Below are 12,747 nucleotides of genomic sequence, written 5' to 3'. Positions count from 1 at the left end.
TTCCTGCTTTGAGTCCTGTAGGACAGGCTATGAGAACAACCTGTCAGAAATTACTGTGGCATTACCCAGTTTTATGAAGAGTAAAAGGCAAGCCAAGTTAACAGTTGTTACGCTTGAAAAATATTAAGATAGTCAATAAAAAGAGGAATTTGAATTTTGGATGGTCCCTTATTTTAAGTGCGTAATTTCACCCACTTCTTGTTGAATATCACTTTTGTTGTCCATTTTTGTGGAGCCATATCTTTTTTTAGCTATGCTTTTGGTAGGACTGACACCTTTTATATCATGATATTAATGGATATAATGTTTTTATCAAGAGCAGCAATTAGTACAGGTCAGATCTGTATTAACAGCTGGCTTTTCACTGTTTGCTAAGCTTTCTGTCTTTATCAATTAGTGTCCCTACTAGAATGGTAACCATAGAGTTGATGGCAGTTCTGGGATAGCTGAACAGAAGTGAAGTAGGACCCCTACAAATTCATTGCTAGAGAAGGATCTTGTGGAGATGGGACAATTATCTGTTGCGTTTACTCATGAAACATCCACCACAGTCATTGCACAAGTCAATAGGACTTGAGAGCGTTCCCAGTCGGAAAGCCTGACACAGCATTTAGAGCAGTATACATCACTACTTGGGACACCTCCATCCCAGCTGTGCCTCTGGACTGAAATCCTGCTCATGCTACTCTCTCAAACCTTGATCTTGCAAAGCCTTAGGCATGTGCTTAGCTTAATACACTGCAACCAGTGTTATTGAAATGGGTAGTGTAAGTCTTCGCAGGATTGGGACCTAAAGTATATTAAATTATCTAACCGTTATAGGGCATTTATTATACACAAGTTCCAAGTGTGTGGGGTGGCATTTATACATGTGCTCCGGGGCAGGGGCACAGGGAGCATCTCATGTATTAGCGTCCCTGCGCTGAAAAATGGCAGTGGGGGCCCTTTAACTAAAGCTCGTCGATACATGAGATGCTGGAGTCTGCCGTAATTACAGTGCATCGGAGCAGCCTCCCTGCTCGTGTACAGGTGCCGTATACGTTGGTTTCCATTTCTGAAACACTAGAACAGTAGTTAACCCTCACAATGGTAAGTAGTGCAGAAAAAGGAAGGTGAGCACACAACATGCATTACTTAAGAGAACTGATGACTGGAAGGCCCCTGGTAGATGGTACACATCTCGCGTAGCTACCTGGCGACATGTTAATGCAAAAGGAACAAGCCACAAAGTTAGTACACAAAACATGGGCAGTAACTTTGTGGCTGGCTCCCATCACACCTTAAATGGCGCACGTGGCCAGGCTGGAACAAAGGGACACAACTCCCCAGGCCATGAGTTTGCACCACCACTTACTCAGCTCTCCTACTTGGTGCGGTGTAGTTCAGGGTTTCAGAAACCCACTGGTTTTCTTTTCTAAACCAAGTTTACAGTTTGTTAAGAACACATATGCAGGCACCAGAACATGGTGTTGCTGAAGAGTCTCTGCTTGTGGGCTGGAACGTGAATTAAATGTGCAGCAGGGATAGATAAAGGCTTGTTTCTGGGAATGTGCAGCAGAATGTCAGTGGGAGTTTATCAACTGCAGACACACAGAGTGGGAAGAGAACATCTGAGCCTTTTTTTTTTCTTGCACCTAAATCCACAAACAATTTAGCATTTCTCAAAGTGGTGCCTATCTAGGAAGTGTCCTTATTGAAGAGTGATAGGCCAGCTTCAGAACCCAAGCTTGAGGGCTCAGGCACTTGGCTGCTCTCCAAAACCTCTTGCTCTTAAAGGAAAAACTTCTGTCTGCTCATTCGTTCAGATATGCACACCTCAGACAGAAGGCAACATCCTTGCATACCTCAAAGGATAACCTCATGTTAGACAACTGGATTCTGAAATTCCTCGTAGGTAGTGTAAACTCACGTTTGAAATAACTTTTAAGGAGCAAGCCTGAGATCTACTAAAGCACTTCAGCCTTAAAGACATGAATTGTGCTTGTTTTTGGGTAATGGAGAAGATGCCAAGAGAGCATCAAGGCACTTTTTACTGAAGTCCCCATTGAATAATGTGGAAAGGGAGGGAGAGTTGGAGTCAGTTTACTGTGAACTTCACAAACAACATTTGGATGCTTTGAAAGATTTGCAAAATCACTTTTAGGGTGCAGACTTCCTTTTCTTGTAGTTTACAATGCTTTTTAGTCATAGAACATCACGTGTACAAGAGCCTGAAGTGACTCCATTACAGGGATATTTTCCTAGCTAAAGGGGAGGCTGCAGTCAGGTAAAACTGTCTCCTTCCCAGTAGTTAGACTGGCACTCTGTGAATAGGTTATCTCTGCATAATGATATGGGTTACCCACAGGGTCCGAACCTGGGATCTTTAAAACTGAAAATCTACAACTTCAGACAAGAAAGAACACACCGTTTTATCAGTGAGGACAATTAATGACTGAATGCAGTAGATTCTTCCTCACTTGCAACCCTTACATCAGAATGGACAGCTTCCTAAAAGATATACCCGGATTCAGAATAGGAAGAATTTGATGAAATTATCTGGGCTGTGTTAAGCAGGAATTCAGGCTAGATGATCACATTGGTACTTTCTGAATCTGTGGCACAAGTGTCTTCCGTGACAACTAAAAGACACAATCTATTAGCTGGAAGTCATGGCAGGCAGCTGTCCTCCATGGATCAGTCAGTAGAGGGAAAACACGTAACACTGCACAAGTTTGCTATACATGGTAATTATATTGTTTCTATGGTTTCTTTTCTTTTCTGGTGCATTTTTCACCCAGCTGCTTTTTTTTCCTGGATGTCGTCTCTACTCTTTTATCGTGTTTTATTTTGTTGGAGCACATGCCCAACAGCACTCATACACTCTCGGCGAACTTTAAACCCGCAATGTTCAAAATAGACAAAAGGCCCACAATGTTCAAAATCCGTCTCTAGTCACAAACATTAACAGCAGTGTTTCACGGTAGGACAGGAATAAAGGACAGACAATGAAAAACTGAAGTCAGATTGAGAAGCAGGCCAGTTGCAGAAGTGAGGATTGTTTTAAAAAAGCTCTGCAACATCAGTGACAATCTAAGACATCCCTCAAAATACACTTGAAACAAGGTTCAAGAACAAAAGCAGGAGTTACATGTAAGAAGTGCCTCGGGAAGGCTAACATGTTTATCGACAAGCTCAGCCAGATATTCGTGTTTGTAGGAGAATCAAGAAAAAATGAAATTCTATCTAAAGGACACTTATTAAGAAAGTTCCTCACGATGGCTTGAGTGCTTTAACCTTCCCTATCAGCTGAAGCGGGAGGTTTAATATTGTATCAGGGCTGTTTTCCCCAACACATTCTTCCTTTTAATCTTCCACCTCAAGATGTGACTCTTTTCTCATCAAATAAGCTCTAATGATGGCTGTATCTGGTCTTGTCTTTGAGGCCTTTGCAACTTATCCCTAGCTGTATCTGGTCTTGTCTTTGAGGCCTTTGCTCCTTATCCCTCCCCTAACCAAAAACTTGACAGCCGTTAGCGTTAGGTCACTGGTCTGTTGAAACCAGTGCGAGCTATAGTGACTTATACTGTCCCATTGCTCCCTTATAACTCCCTTGTCTGCCAGCCTCCATCTGTTGTCTGTTTCTGCATTACTTAGATTGCGAAGTCTTTGGAGTAAGGACCATCTTTTTTTGTTCTGTGTTTATACAACACTTAGCACAATAGGGTCCAGGCCTGTGACTGAGGCTACTCTTTTCTCCTAGACCTCAAGCACTAGGAATGAATGCAGCCCTCTGGCATATATCTTCAAACAACTGTGGGCTTGGATGACATTTGAACAAAGCTTTCAATACATTAGTAACAGCTCACAGTTTTCCTTTCTAGAACACTTTTCCACTGAAATGGTATCTTATCCGGTAATGCAATATATACATTGTGCTGTTTTTTTCCCCAGGTACAGCAAGAGGCTCAAACTACATCACCATCACTCCAGTCTGAAGAACTGAAGCCAGAGGAAGCCTCCTTAATGTATCTCTGCCATCTATGGACTGCAGACAGGGTTGAAACAGGGACTGCAGAGATGCCCCTGGCAGCTATGGTAATGTAACCTGCGGGCTTATACTGCAGCGTGTTATTTTTTAGTACAAATAAAGGGAAAAGCAGTGGGAAGGAGGCACGTATTTTAGGTGAGTCCTCTGTGTCTCTACACAGTCTGAGTGCAAGGGCACATTAACATAATTAGAAGAATTATGAACACTGCAGAAGTGTGTGGCACTTACCAGAAATGCTCCAGAAGTGGGGAACAGTTTATAAATGGGCTGTTGGAGACAATCCTCTGGACACAGCGGCTAAATGATGAAAGACTCAAATTTGTCTGCTGTGAGAGCTGTGCCCCTGAGCTTGTGCCATTTTGGATACAGCTTCCCTCTCTTGCTGGATGGTGGGGAGATGGGCTGATTACTGTTGGCCCAGAGGAGCTTTGGGCTATGAAGGGATTTTGATGAAGTTGCCGGGGAGATTTAAGAGCACTGATCTCATCTGCTCCATGTAGTCTGTGGGACACGTGTGGGCTTGTGGTGCTTGTGACTTTCCAGCAAGTGTAAATAGCTCATCTGATTGTAGAACAACATTGCTATGCCAGCAGGTTGGAGTAGGTCCTCCATTTCCCATAGCATTCCTTCAAAATCACCTGGCATGATGTTAAGCATGTCCCACCCCATCCACACTGATAGCTAAGTCACATTTAACGTCATATTAATTAAATGTGGTTCTTCAGGGTCAGGTGCTAGCTTGGATTAATTTAAACAAAGACAAACCAGGTGCTGGCCAACTCCATGGGCCTCTGTTTTATTGCTGGCAGCTCTTCCTTGAGCAGCACTTTGCTCCAAAGTGCTTGTGCACAGACATGCAGAATGGGATGCTGAGCCATGAACAGTGACCAGACGCTCCACAACAGCTCCTGTGAACCCAGCCTTGGCACGGAGACAGCAAACTGCTTAAGCATATCCCTGCCTCCTAGCATGCAAGTTATCCTGTTAAGGTTAATAAGCCAACACATGTGTTTAAGGTTAAATATGTGCCTAGGTGCTATGCAGCAGAGCCCCGCAGGATGTGGAAGGAGTAAGCTTCCATGTGATAGCCAAAAAGCTAGGAGCAACATGGAAAAGGATGGTTGTCCATGACATCCATTCACAGGAGGTCCAGCTGGAGCTGGTGGTACTGCCCTTCATGTTTATGAGTACAAAAATTAATTAAATAATCAAAATAAATAATGAGAGCCTTGAGAAAGTCACTGGCTCAACCCTCCTCTGCGCCAGTGAACTTAGCTGTGAAAATTGAGTAAAAAGCAGGGCCTTACTGAAAGCTAGGTGCTGAGTCTGAGCACAGCACTCCAGGAGAAATAGAAATTACCACATCAATAACAAAGTTTGAAGAAATAAGATCCAAGCAGCAGTGTGGAAATCGTGGACTGAAGCCGTGAGTACTGTCAATAAATGGTTTATATTGTGTATGCTGCGTGGGCTTCACTCTAAGCTGTAATGAAATATCAGATCAGAAGTGTGGCAGGGGCCTGATCCTGCAGTTCGTATATAGGCAAGCAAGCTGACCCCTGAAAACAGCCTTCCCATGGAAAATAATATGAGCTGTGTCTGATTACAGACTGCAGGACTGGGATCTAATATTAATAGTCTGTAGTCTGCTTATTGAGCTAAGCATTAACTATGACCTTTTGGACCTTCTTTGTCATTCATGCTTGATATAAACTAAAACTACCCAAAAAGTGGGAGATTTTAAAAATCCCATACATTCTGCCTGTAATTATCCTGGTGGCATGATGTGACCTGCTGATTCAATCCTTATTGAGATGAATATGAGCAGTTAGTAGAGCAAGGTTCAGTGAATACATTAAATCCTGAGGCCCCAATCAATCACCCATTTCCTTCTGGCAGCGTCTGGGATGTCTGCAAAGTGGGAAGTATCATAGGTGATTACAGGAGCCTTCAATGCAACAAGTCACAGAGCACTTGCATATAAAGGCTGTGTTAACAACCCCTGGCACTTACAAAGATTGAATTCTGTTTTTCACTGTTGTCGGGAAGCAAAAGAAATTAGCAGAGTGTTTCATTTTAGCAGACTGTTCTCTGCAGTGGCAGTAGGTTTGCTAGGCAATGGGCATTTTGCTGTTGCTGGCTTGGGTCGCTTTGCTTAGTAGCTAACAAAAAGGGACCCCATCCTGCCCGGCACTGTTGCATCCCACTGCACCCATTCATTGGCAGTAGGTGAGGGTGCTGTGCCCAGGACATTTCTGAAGGCAGACAGGGAGCAGCTGTTGTCCTTGCAAAGAGAGAGTAAACCATGGTTGTTGGGAGGGAGCAGAAGGGAAAGGGCTGCTCGTCGTAATGTAAATTGAAAATTCATGCTGCCACCTGGCCTAGAGAATAGGTCACCCAGCTCCTGTAGCAACTCTGCCTCCCCAGTGTCTGCTCTGTCATGTAGAAAGAGTTTTCTTGAAACAAAAAGACATTGGTTCCACCAGTTTTGCTGCACTGTCATGACTGATGCTGCAGAGGAGCACACAATAACCTATGAACGACAGTCCATTAGCTGCAGTCCTTCCCATCTCGCTTCCACCATCTCATTCATTTTTCATGTTCTCTTCTTCCTCTGCAGTTGGCTGAGTATCCAGAGTTTGCACAGTCTCTCTCCCTCACACCGCTGTCCTTTCTATACCAGTGCCTGAAATTGTACTAACACTATAATCTGTGAACACAGTGAGCATCCTTGGGTCCCGTGAAACCCCAAAATATTGTTGGAGAAGCTTGGGGCTACATCCATGGACATAGATAGATCTCTATAAGGTCTGTCAGTCTCTTTGTCACCATTTCTGACAGTGGAAAGCTGATGAATCCAACAAAGCTAGGAAAGGATCCAGTGGCTGGATGCTGGAGAAATAGGAAAAAAAGCACAACTTTTTTTTATAACAGGGACAGTAGTTAAGCATTGGGCAGCCTTATCCTAGGGATGTGATGCTTTGACAGTGTACATCACGACCTGTTTTACTCATATCTTTCTAAAAGACAGGCTGTGGGTTCAGTAGAAGTTATGAGCTTATTACAAGAGCTGCTGGATAAAACTCCCCAGTATAAGTGCCTGGCTGCACAAATCAGCTTGTGGGGTTTAGAGGCCAAACTCCCTTTGGTGTAAACAGGTGCAACTCTGTACAAGCCCCTTACAGAAGAGCAGAATTTGACCTCTTGTCTTTTGTGATTCCACTAACTGGGTAGAGTTTGATTTGAGCCATGGGATTTGAACTCACAATCTCTTGGCTTGGCTCTTAGTGTACCTTCACCTAAGCTAACAGGAATTTTGATAACTACACAAGCAGTTCTTTCCTATATTTAGGAGGAAAATAATCCCTACTTCCTGTATTTGGTGAGTAGGAGAAAGATGCTCCAAAGCACAATACTTTCTTTAGCAGTATTTACAGTTTTTAAGGTGATTGCTCTCTCAGTTTTCAGAGAGTATAATTTATAGAGCTGCAATGAAGCTGCCTTTTTTTCCTGGGTAACATTTTATCTGACTGTACTATGCTAATATGATCAGTCATGTGCTGTGCATTTCGTCCCCATCTCTTCTTATCCATAAATTATTCAAGACTATTATAGCTAAAATTGTGAGTGGATGATTTCTTTTCTTCTGAAATGCCAAGAAGAGTTTGGCTTTGAAGTGAGGTGAAGACACCTGTTATGAGATGATACGCTATCTCACTGAGGAATCGGGGACCTGTTGCAAGACAGAAGGCTATCCCCTAGTGGAACTGGGAGTCATGGATAGAAAAAGCTTTTCGTAATTGAAAAAAAAAGATTAAGAGGGGAAATTAATATAAGATACCAACATCTACATCAGCCCATTTCAAATATACTAAAATGAGTATGAAAGTTTAGAGACGAGCCAGGCTTCTTCCTCTTGCTGTGTAACCCTCAGCCCTATTGACGTGCTACCATGCAGACCCAGCCCAAACTGGACCCAGACTGCTGTCCTTCAAGTCATTGTGGAGGAGGAATTTACCCCCGGTATCTGGCCAAACGGAGGTAAAAGTCTTGTTTGGCCAAAAGTAACTAATTTACTCTCCCAGGATGCAAACAATTCAGGTAATTTATTACCCTCTTTTGTATATGCAAATCAACCTTTGAAATCACATGTTTTAAGCTGGACAAGTACAGTAGATGCAGCGGGAACAAAATGGTGACCAGGCTCTTTCAAAAACTACATTTTCCAGCAGTGCATGTGCCTGCAGTCAGAGGTCAGCCCTTTTCACAGGTGTAGGAGCTCAGCCCTTTGGCTGTAATACTGGACCTTTGTTTGAGGAGGAACTTTAAGGCAGTGGCTGCTGGGCTTCCCAAGGCAGAGTCAACTCCTGACTTCCTTCTGTGTCAGTAGAACAAGGTACGCCTTTTTGGATTATTAATGCTCTATGTGGTGTATCTCCATACAATATGTAATTAGATTCCAGAATATTTTACTTTCCTCAGGGAGAGTTGCATAAATAATTTATCTGAGCAGCAAAACTCTGTGGAAGGACAGATCTGAGAGTGGGGAGAGAAGAATATTTTATCTGTTTCTGAGTCAGATCATCTTATTTTGCAGAAATACCCCAATTACAACAGACTATATACATATGAGTGTGTGTCAGCACATTCCTGGATGGCAAAAGCCAGCGGTTCCCTCCTCTTACAAATAGGACTCGTACACCAAGCAGAGTGCATCCCACCCATGTGTACAGCCCCACCTTGGTGTTCCCCAGACCAGCTGAAGGTTTGTTCTGGCTGAAGAGGTATTAAACATGCTTATTCATCTCAAAAGTTTCCAAAAACTCCATGGAAACCTGGCTTTCATTTTTATGACTCTTGCCTGAACAGCAACTAATATAGCATAACACCAATATATTAATAATTCACCCAGTGTCAAAGTAAATGCATAAACTTATATTAGGAAAAGGTGAAAACTGCATCAATCCAGTCCTTATACATACTAGACCATACCAAGGCAGTTACTCTTGCGTTTAAAAAATGAGAATCGTTGTTCTTCAGTTAGCTTTGTGTGGCCCTGCAAGCTCTTATTACCACTGTGCCATTTGGGTTGTATTTTATTATTACCACTTCCTCAGATATGTGAGCACTTTGGGGAGCTCTTCTCCCACTGAAGCATGGAGTATTTCCTTTCTGTTCTGCTGATAACATTAATGGCAGTCAGATGCACTAAGACAAGGAAAGAGCCGTGTGTAGAACACCTCATGCTTGCACTGCCAGAGCTGCCAGGAGCGATGGCCATGGGCTAGGGACTCTTGTACAGCGTGCAAATAAGAACAAAAGAAGTTGTGCTGTAAAGAACTTGCAAGCTAAGAAAAAGCAGAGGAGAACAGGTGGGTGCAGGCAGGTAGGGGGCAGGTGGGAATAGTCTTAGGGAGTGCTGGCTTGCAGGTACATAGCAGGAGGCTGGGTGTTGTTGAATGTTCTGCAGACACCAGGGCAAAGGGAGTCCACAGGAAGAAGAGGCGCTTTGTGGGATGCTCAAGGAGCTCCTCCTGGCTGTGAGGGACAGCCTGGGGACAAGGCACAGAGGTACTTGCCTGAAAACTGAATGAGGACGTGATGGAGACTGGCAGTCTGGGTCAGGGAGACGGCGATAATGTGGGAGAGAGAGATTACAGTAGCATGGGGTTGGACTGAGATGGCAGCAGAAGTAAAGAAAAGTACTTTGTGTTTGATTTGCCAAAGGACAGAGAGTCTGTTGAGGGGTGACATGGGGCAAGCGGGGAGCTAGGAAACCATTTTGGCAGCAGCACTCTGAATACATGTCAGTTTGCATTTGTCAAGGCCAGGAAATAGAAGCCTTCTTCATGTTGACAATCGTGTTCAATTAAATTTAATGGCAACACAATTGGCTCAAGTCTGTGTTTTTTGAGACATGCTCTCAATAATACTGTCCATCCCCAAATTCACTGGTGTCTTCCAGCGATTGCCTCAGCCAGGTTGATATTTTGACCCCCTCATTTCAAAGTTTGATAGTGTTTGGGTCCAGACATTTGTTAATCAGCCATTTAGTCCCACTTGTGTAAGATCAGAAGCAGAACCAAAACTGCACAAAAATGCTGCTGCTAGCAAAAATCCTGGCAAGTTTCACAAAGTTGTATTTGCAGGAAGTTTCTTCTTTGTACTTTGTTTCATGCAATTGTGAATGAAATTAATCCTGTGGTGACATATAATTTGTCCTCATTAGCAGGAAACAGAATTTACTTATGCTCAGAAGCTATTTGTTAGTCTAACAGACCAGCTTAAAATTTCAGCAACTACTGATTGAGCATTGTTGATTTGACAGCAAAAGTAACCATAACTTACACTTAATGAATGCTTTCATGCGGCATGTGTGGTCCTCCAAGAACCCTTATTTCAAACATTTAATGCTGTACTGAACAGTTGAGTTTGATAAAGGCTGAAATTATGCTTTCATCTGAATTTTAATTTTTAAAGGGGGGAGAGCAGGTGCTATTGTTCCATAGAGAGAACAGCCCAGCATGCCCTGCCACCCTAAAATGTAACCCCAAGCAGTGTGGCGCAGGGCCAGGCTGCCTGACTCCTTCCTTCACCAGCTTCTCTCCACCTGATTTCTTTCTGTCATGTAAAAAAAATGTGTACCAGCTGTGTCCCACATCAGTCACCTGAATCTTGAGAACGAGGGATTTATTTCAAGTTACAGATAGTTATTGGCCAACGCTTCAGGTGAGACAGATCAGGGTTTTATTCTTGGTGCCAAAGCCTTCACTTCAGCGGTAGGCTTTAATTCAGAGTGGAGGGTTGCCTGATAGTCTCTACTGCCTGTGTCCTAACAGGGAGGGGCCACAGGCCTCCACGCACAGCACTCTGTTACATGTTGTCTCCAGCGTTTCCACAGGCTCATCCTAACCCTAGCTCCTGGCACTTCATGTGTGCACGTAGCTTGCTTTCAGCTTATGATTAGACATGTAGGCATTGCATAAAAGCTGAGTTATCTTAGCATTTGCCCAGGATGACTAGTGTGATGGGGGATCTCCTTGCAAATACTTTTTGTTACCTTTCCTTAAATACTTTTATTTCACCTAAATCATCTCTTGCTTTTGATGATTCCACAGCTCCTTTTGATTCAGATACAAGAGCACATTGAGCTACAGTAAGATAAATAAGGGTCTGCGCAGCTGGGGCTCTTGTTATAATAAAATTAATAATGTGTAGATATACACAACTGGTTGCTTTACAAGATGTGTGGTATAGTATTATAAAAGGGCTTGAATTAGAACTGTGTTCTGTTTGCTTGCTGAAATTACAACCTTTGGTGATGTGATACAGCCTTCTGCATTAAACGATAAGCCTATATGGAGCTACTACGTGGCAGTAACAGGAGAAGGAGCGGCACTGGAAGTTGATGTAATGTAACTGGCAATCTAGGTGGCAAGTAGGACAAGTGTGTTTACAAAACCAATTGCCTGGAGGGCTAAAGTATCAGGAGTCTTGCACTAATATTAAGAGAGGGCCTGAGCCCTAGTACTGGATGATAACACATCATGCCAGAGCTGCCTCCGGATGCACTTGTCCAGTTGGTGGTCCTCCTACTAACTATGTTGAAAGTCATATCCAGATTACTAACATAGGTCTTCAGCATTTGCGCCTGCCACATACAGAAAACATGGGAAATAGGATAATGGGATTGCGTTTCTAGATTTCTTATTTTATTTGGAGGGGAAGGGAATCTAAACAGAATATTTTGGATTTTAGAAGTCAACCGAGATACTAAATTCTAATGCAGTCTTGTACTGACTTGCAGCTCTCCGTTCTGCAGCATTACCTCATGGGGTTGGAGGGTTGATGAACCTAAGATGCATTCTTGGCTATGGATCTGTGCCTTGTCTTGACTCCATTGCCCAGATGCATGATGGTCTCCTCTCTGAGCTGTGCGATATATCATGGGAGCCCTTTAGACTAAACACCCCTCAGTTGATTTTCCCCCAGCTTCCCTCAGTCTTTTTATTCTATGAAATATAATGATATTTTTGATTTTTCTACTTGGTGCAAAAAACTCAAATATTGGCATTTCCTATGGGACAGAAATTCTGATTTATTTCTCCTCCCTTCTTTCTCTCTCCCCCCCGCCCTTGTCTCCTCCCTCCTACTACCATGTGTATAGTGTAAGCCTTGGTTGTTGGTGAAGCATCAAGTAACGTGCATTAAAACTCAGATGTGTCACTTTTTTCTGTGTTTTCTATAATTTTAAACAAGCTGTATCTGAACGTGTTTGTAAAGAGCTGGTTAGTGTTAAAGACTGACAAAGATGCACCATTTTCTAAGTGTCTCACTATACCTGCAAAAATCAGCTGATATGATGATGGAGCAGCTCTTTGCATCCAGGCTTTTAAGCTTCAGGGTGGTTGAACAACCTGTGGTATCATATGTAGGTCTAGAAAGTAGCCAGATACTGCAGGGAAGGGAGGAGACATTTATGTAAAGTGGGGGAGGTGGAACCTGAGAAAAAACACCGATATCTCAGGACTTCACGTGGATGTGGGTAAATGCTTTAGAGAACTGCCAATCTCTGTATTGTCGTCCCCACCCCCTGCCCCGGGCATCTAACTACTGGGGAGTGGGGCCATGCAGAACGCCCGGAAAACGTCCTTCTCCCCCAGTCCAAGCTACAGCTGCTGGGAGCAAAACCTTTCACAGTTCACCTGGGCCCAGGC

The 12,747-nt window shown here is 43.4% G+C and overlaps 1 long non-coding RNA gene across 1 annotated transcript in view; it reads left to right on the top strand.

Moving 5' to 3' along the window:
* The window catches only part of LOC106721954, a 7,649-nt gene extending 934 nt beyond the window's left edge, over positions 1-6,715 (top strand). The window contains exons 2-3 of the long non-coding RNA XR_001357704.1: positions 3,934-4,077; positions 6,651-6,715. This is a non-coding gene — a long non-coding RNA (uncharacterized LOC106721954). The remainder of the gene's footprint in view (positions 1-3,933; positions 4,078-6,650) is intronic.
* Positions 6,716-12,747: the final 6,032 nt, after the last annotated feature.

This window comes from Alligator sinensis, unplaced genomic scaffold (assembly GCF_000455745.1).
Source record: "Alligator sinensis unplaced genomic scaffold, ASM45574v1 scaffold469_1, whole genome shotgun sequence".
NCBI lineage: Eukaryota > Metazoa > Chordata > Crocodylia > Alligatoridae > Alligator > Alligator sinensis.
Note: the sequence above shows the minus strand (reverse complement) of the source record. Positions and strands in the feature narration are given on the sequence as shown.